Below are 6,383 nucleotides of genomic sequence, written 5' to 3'. Positions count from 1 at the left end.
GGTGCATGAAAAGGAGTGTGACCAGCAGGTCAAGAGAGGTTATCCTCCCCCTCTACTCTGCCCTAGTGAGGGCACATCTGGGGTACTATGTCCAGTTTTGGGCTCCCCGGTTCAAGAAGGATGTGGAACTGCTTGAGCAAGTCCCGCGGAGAGCTACGAAGATGATGAGGGGACTGGAGCATCTCCCTTTAGAGGAAAGGCTGAGAAACCTGGGTTTGTTCATCCTGGAGAAGAGAAGACTGAGGGGGGATCTCATCAATACCTATAAATATCTCAAGGGTGGGTATCAGGATGATGAGACTGGGCTCTTTTCAGTGGTGCCCAATGACAGGACAAGGGTCAACGGGCACAAGTTGGAACACAGGAGGTTCCACTTAAATATGAGGCAAAACTCCTTCCCTGTGCGCGTGCCAGAGCAGGGGCACCGGCTGCCCAGGGAGGCTGTGGACTCCCTTCCCTGGAGACATTCACCCCCCGCCTGGACGCGGTCCTGTGCCCCCTGCTCTGGGTGTGCCTGCTCAAGCAGGGGGGTCGGACAAGACGGTCTCCAGAGGTCCCTTGCAACCCCCACCATTCTGTGATTCTGTGAACACACAGCTGGGAACAGAGGAAGGTGGGATCGTGGCAAGTGATGACTTAAATTGCTTTGTACAGTGAAGCGTTTTGTTGTAGCCTTTCGTTTCTGTGGTGCTGACTGGAGCCATGTGTGATGGGCTCTGTGGAAATAAAGCACACCCAGCTTGAGATGAAACCATGACAGCTACACAGAGCAAACCCTTCAAGTAAGGCCTTTGTATCTCAAGAGAAAGATCCAAAAATAGCGGATGTTTGAAACATTCTTGCTTATATTGCCCCACCTTTCTGTCCTTCATCTTACAGATGAAGGTACTAATATTAACCTGCCTCAGGAATCTTGTGAAGAAAAAGCTGCATTTGTGAAGCACCCATTACAGTAAGAACAACACAAAAACCTAAGAGAAAAATAACTAAAAGATATTTCTACTCAGCACTGGTTCTTAATGGCATATATTAAATAAAGCCCAAGGCTATACAGTGAATAACAAAGATAATAAAAACTTTAAAGTAACCATTCAATAAGCACCATTAATCTGGCAAGTGTTATTCATCTTCTGCACTGAAAATGCTTGGGTGTCTGCTGAAAAAATATTGTTCTGCAAGCACTGGAACTAAACTTTTCTATGGATTTGTGCCTAAAATTGACTTACTGCAAGCTCTGATTCAAAGCTGCCTCATAGCTGCAGAGTTGATAAGTGCTTACCCTGCATGGTTTCCCTGACTGAGGGGTGAGATAAGGGATAGTCTGGGAATGCAGAGGTATATTGAGTTTCTCCATTGTAACCTGGACAATGCAGAGTTTGCTGATGTAGACTGACCTGGAACAATGCCAATGAAGTTCCTTGTTTCTCCTTTACCACTCCAGGACTGATGAAGGCTTCACAATGCTATACAAAGATCTTGTGAGTTTTACCAGGAACCAACTGTTAATTCTGATGTCCTTATACTAGTGACAAAGCTCCTTTCCTTTGCTCTCACTCTGTATTAAAGAGTTTCTTCTTTCCTCTGATTTTAAATCCTCTCAGTCTAGTGAGTGCTACTTAGACAAGACCGAGCTGGCTCCTTGTAAGACAAAATGGTCCAGGACTTACACGTGGCAGAAGCATGGGACACAACTGCTGTACACTTGGTATTTCTAGCAAGTTGAAACTGTCATGTTTGCTGTTGTCACTCTAGTTAATATGTTTACTAAGTGCCAAGACGTTAATTGAGGCAGAGGCATCCAATCAAGATGATACCAGTGCAGAAGTGCAAATTCAGCTGCGGCAATGCAGCATAGTATCTCTTTGGAAGGACTGCCAGTGCCAAGTGCCAATTAATTTCTTTTATTAGGCAGTAAAAGGCCCTTTTCTGACACTGCTGACATAGGACAACAAGATAATTTTGCCTTAAACTATTTAGAGTTGAATGTTGAAGGTAACAGATAGACAGGTGAAGATTATTGGTCAGGAATATTAGAATCATTAGTTATTAGCCAACTGATGATGTTTTAGCAACTCTGCAGTCTAACCATTGCAACATTCTTCAGGCAAATGAATTTTAAGAATGGCTCCGAGGAGATCAGTGAAGGAGATCAGTGTAGGAGATCAGCATATCGTTAAAGGTTTCCCTTGCCAAAGCAAGAAGCAGCATGAAAGCAAGACAAATCTCTCATGAAAATTCAAGTGAAGAATTATTTGCTGATGGTATGATCTCTTTTCACACTCCATTGATACCAGCTCTGGCTTGAACTCTGTTAAACTTTAATGTCAATGCAAGTTACAAGTGAGTGATAGAGCAAGCTTCAGCTTTATTTTTAAGTCGCAGTGCTTTTATATGCTTTTGTTCCTTGAGAAAGGAACACGGCATTCATGCTTCTTTCCATCATTCGTTGCATACATTGCGATATACAAGGGATACACATTAATATAATGATAAACATTATAAATATCATTAGTCCCATCTGCAAAATACTCTTGATCCAATTTCCAATGCCCCATCCATTAAACAAGCTGTTAAACTAATGCCATGGATCATCCTCCCTAAGTTCTGAGACCCTCCGTTTTAAGCTCTCAATACTTGCATGTATTGATTCCGAGTGATCTGATAGATTCATGCAACACATCCCTTCAAATTCAGCACACCCGTGTCCTTGGGCTAAAAGCAAAAAATCTATGGCTGCGCGGTTTTGCAACGTAGCGTGTCTTACAGAGTCTACATCTAGTAATAAGTCAGATAATACCTCTGATGTGGCATTTATTTGCTTAGCTAGCCAACACCCTAGCTTGTTTAATGTCGTGAGGCTTTGAGCAACACCAGTTCCAGGAGCCAAGAAGGAAGCAGCTATGATCTTTGTCGGATTCCAAAATTCAGCTCCGGAGTCACAGTTGTCCTCAAACGTATGAGTGCTCCTTTTGCTTCTCATCTTTCTATGATGTTGATAAATCATTGAAGTGTTAGGGGTAAGAAGCGTCAGGCGACCTATAGAGCAAGGCCCTCCCTTTATATGTGACGGGATGCCAGGCCAAGCCCGATCTCCACAAATTAAAAACAAACCCGTAGGTAGCGCAAGAGGCATATTGCTAGAGCGTGATATATTTGCAGAGGTATAGTTACACCAAGCAGTGGCATTTTTATATATACTTAGGGTGGCATTCACAGGCCAAGAAAGAGACTGGTTTTGTCCCGTATAATTAAAGTATAAACAAGCATCCATTGACAAAGAACCCAATAGCTCAAGCTCTTGTGGCTCAAGACTAGTTTAAGGGTGTTGGACTGCCCAACCGTCCCAATTATCCACACAATTCTGGGGAGTATCACAAAGGCTATGTAGTGGACTTTGTGGTATCACTAGTGCCCAATTATCAACCGGCACTCCAACCAAACAGGTGGAAAAGGGATTTCCTGGTGATGACAATGATAGGCAGATGGAATCGGCCTGTTAGATTTGCCAGGGTAACCCATACATTCTGTTTTGGCTGGGGCGGTATGTATATGCCCTTGGTGATTCTTATCACGATACTTACGATGACTAATGGGAGTACTCTCGTGTACATTTTTTCTTTGTCTTTTCCCAGTGCTTCGGTGTTACTTCCCATATTTCAGCTACCTGGTTCTTTACAGCACACTCTTGGCGCAGCACTAGCAAAGGAGCACTATTGATTTGTCTGATCCAGTCAAGGGTGTGCAATTTATATCGTCTAGAACCCTCTACTTCATGGCCTGTGATGATTAAAACCTTATGTGTCTGTAATTGGTGATAGTAGCAACTGTCACACCACCTCCTAGCTCGATGGGTTTTTACCCACCTGCGCTGTTGACAGCTATGACGCTCTCTTAGTACTCAGGGTCGGCACTTATTGCATTGGGGACATTCTATCCGTATCCTGTCTACCTCTACTGGTGTAGTCATACGTCTTCACCGTCTCCTGTCACTTCGCAGATTTCGTTCTTCTGTTCACTAGGCATAGCCTTTACCCATTTACTGGGTATCCACCTTGGACCTGTGGGGGTAAGCACACACATGTAACCTCGACCAAAATATTTGACTTCTACGGGCCCTTGCCATAGACCAGTGGAAGGGTCTCGATACTTCACCATTCCTGCCTGTCCTGACTCTTTCCTATCGTCATTTCCATGCACCCACGCAGGAGGGTTATCGTGTTCTGCAAATATGCATAAGTGATTTAATACAAACAAAACTTTTGCAAGCCGTTCTTGTACATCTTTTACGTCTCGAAGTTTGTTTAGATATTGTTTTAGAGTCTGGTGCGCCCTCTCAATTATTGCTTGCCCTGTGGGTGAATGTGGAATGCCTGTGAGATGGCGTACTCCCCACGCCTGTAAAAATTTCCTAACCTTCTGGCTACAGTATGCTGGCCCGTTGTCTGTCTTAATCTGTGTTGGAGTTCCCATTACAGCAAAACAGACTGTTAAATGACATATAACATGGACGGCCTTTTCCCCTGACTGTGCTGTTGCCCATAAAAACTTGCTATAAGTATCGATAGTAACGTGAACATATTTTAGTTTCCCAAATTCTGGCACATGCGTAACGTCCATTTGCCATATTTCCCTGGCCTGAAGGCCTCTGGGATTAGCTCCTAGCCCTATGCCTGGTCCGTGATGGCTGCAAGTAGGGCAGGCTCCTGCGATTCCCCTGGCTTCTTCCATGGTGACTTGAAATTGTTTCTTTAAACCTCTTGCGTTCTGGTGAAAGGTTTGGTGAGATTCTCGTGCTTTAGCGAATTCGCTCACTGGCGCCATAATGGCAACGAGCTTGTCAGCGCGATCATTTCCTTCCCCCAAGCCTTCCATCCACTGATGGCTTCGTATGTGAATAATACAATATGGCAATGTTCATTGTTTAATGGCGGATTGAAGCTGTCTTAGGAGTTCGAACAACTGTAGGTTTTGTACTTCTCTTATACGTGCATCTTCGATACGGTTAACAATTCCAGCCACATAAAGAGAGTCGGTTACCACGTTCAACGCTTTCGTCATCCAGCGAGAAAATGTCCATACTACAGCGGCTAGCTCCAATGTCTGTAAAGAGTCACATGGCTCGGCATGTATTAACTGATGTCTCCATTGACCATCTTCATGCCATGTCGCTGCTGCTCTCCTGGAACGTTTACCGGCATCCGTATAGACAGTCACTGCTTCTATTATGGGTACTGCTTTGCGTTTTGGCCTTTCCATTTAAGAACAGGAGCTTTTATTGATTCTAGTTTGATTTCTATTGCTTCTGTTAATAAGCTTGATTGTAGCGCTGGGGAATTCCTCAGCCACCACTCCAGATCCTCTCGCTTTACTGGTAGGTAGATAGTATGTGGCTCTGCTCCTATTATTTGAAGGATACGAGACCGACCCTTTTTAATTATCTCCGCCAAATCTTCCATCTTTTCTTGAATCGTTGTCTTCAGCTGTAGGCTTGTAAATATCCATTCCAACACCCTTATCTTCTCCCCCTTTTTCTTTTTGCACTGGGTAAGTGCACCCAAAATGTGAGTAGAACCATGGAGTATGGTGAGATCGATGGAGAGATCGGGGTCCAGCCGGTCTACTGCTCTTTGGACGATCTCGGAGCTAAGACGTTGTATCATAGTGGTTTGTTCGGCAGTCGGTCGGACCGGCACGGCAGGGTCAGTGCCCTTTAACATTGGGTGAAGAACTTCCAAGTCATCATTAGTGATTCTGGCTACTGGCTGTAGCCGTTGTAGGTCTCCTAACAGCCGTTGAGCATCATTAAGGGTTTTGATTGCTGTGTGTAACGTAAGCTTCTGTGGACTTACTTGAGAGTCACTGATGTGCCACCCGAGGTATTTCCATACTGGTGAACGTTGAACCTTTTCTGCTGTTATTACTAGGCCGTGTAGCTGGAGCTGTTGCTGTAAATATAATTCTTGCTGTGCTGAGAAAGGTTGTTCTTGCACAAACAAGATGTCATCCATGTAATGGTAAATTACAGTGTCCGGCCATTGCTGCCTCACGTTTTTTAATGCAGCATCTACAAAAAGTTGACACAGAGTAGGGCTATTCTTCATGCCTTGTGGCAATACTGTCCATTCGAAGCGTAAGTCAGGACTTTCTCTGTTGATTGCTGGTAATGTAAATGTAAATCGCTGGGTATCCTGAGGATGCAGCTTTATAGTAAAAAAGCAGTCCTTTAAGTCGATAATCAGTAAATGCCAACCAGTTGGTAACATGGCTGGATTTGGAAGGCCAGGCTGTAAAGCTCCCATCGCTTGCATTTGTTGATTTACTGCCCGTAGATCATGTAACAGCCTGTATTTACTTGACTTTTTTTTGATAACAAAAATAGGGGT

Source organism: Phalacrocorax carbo, chromosome 3, assembly GCF_963921805.1.
Source record: "Phalacrocorax carbo chromosome 3, bPhaCar2.1, whole genome shotgun sequence".
Classification (NCBI taxonomy): Eukaryota; Metazoa; Chordata; class Aves; order Suliformes; family Phalacrocoracidae; genus Phalacrocorax; species Phalacrocorax carbo.
This window is presented reverse-complemented; position numbering follows the sequence as displayed.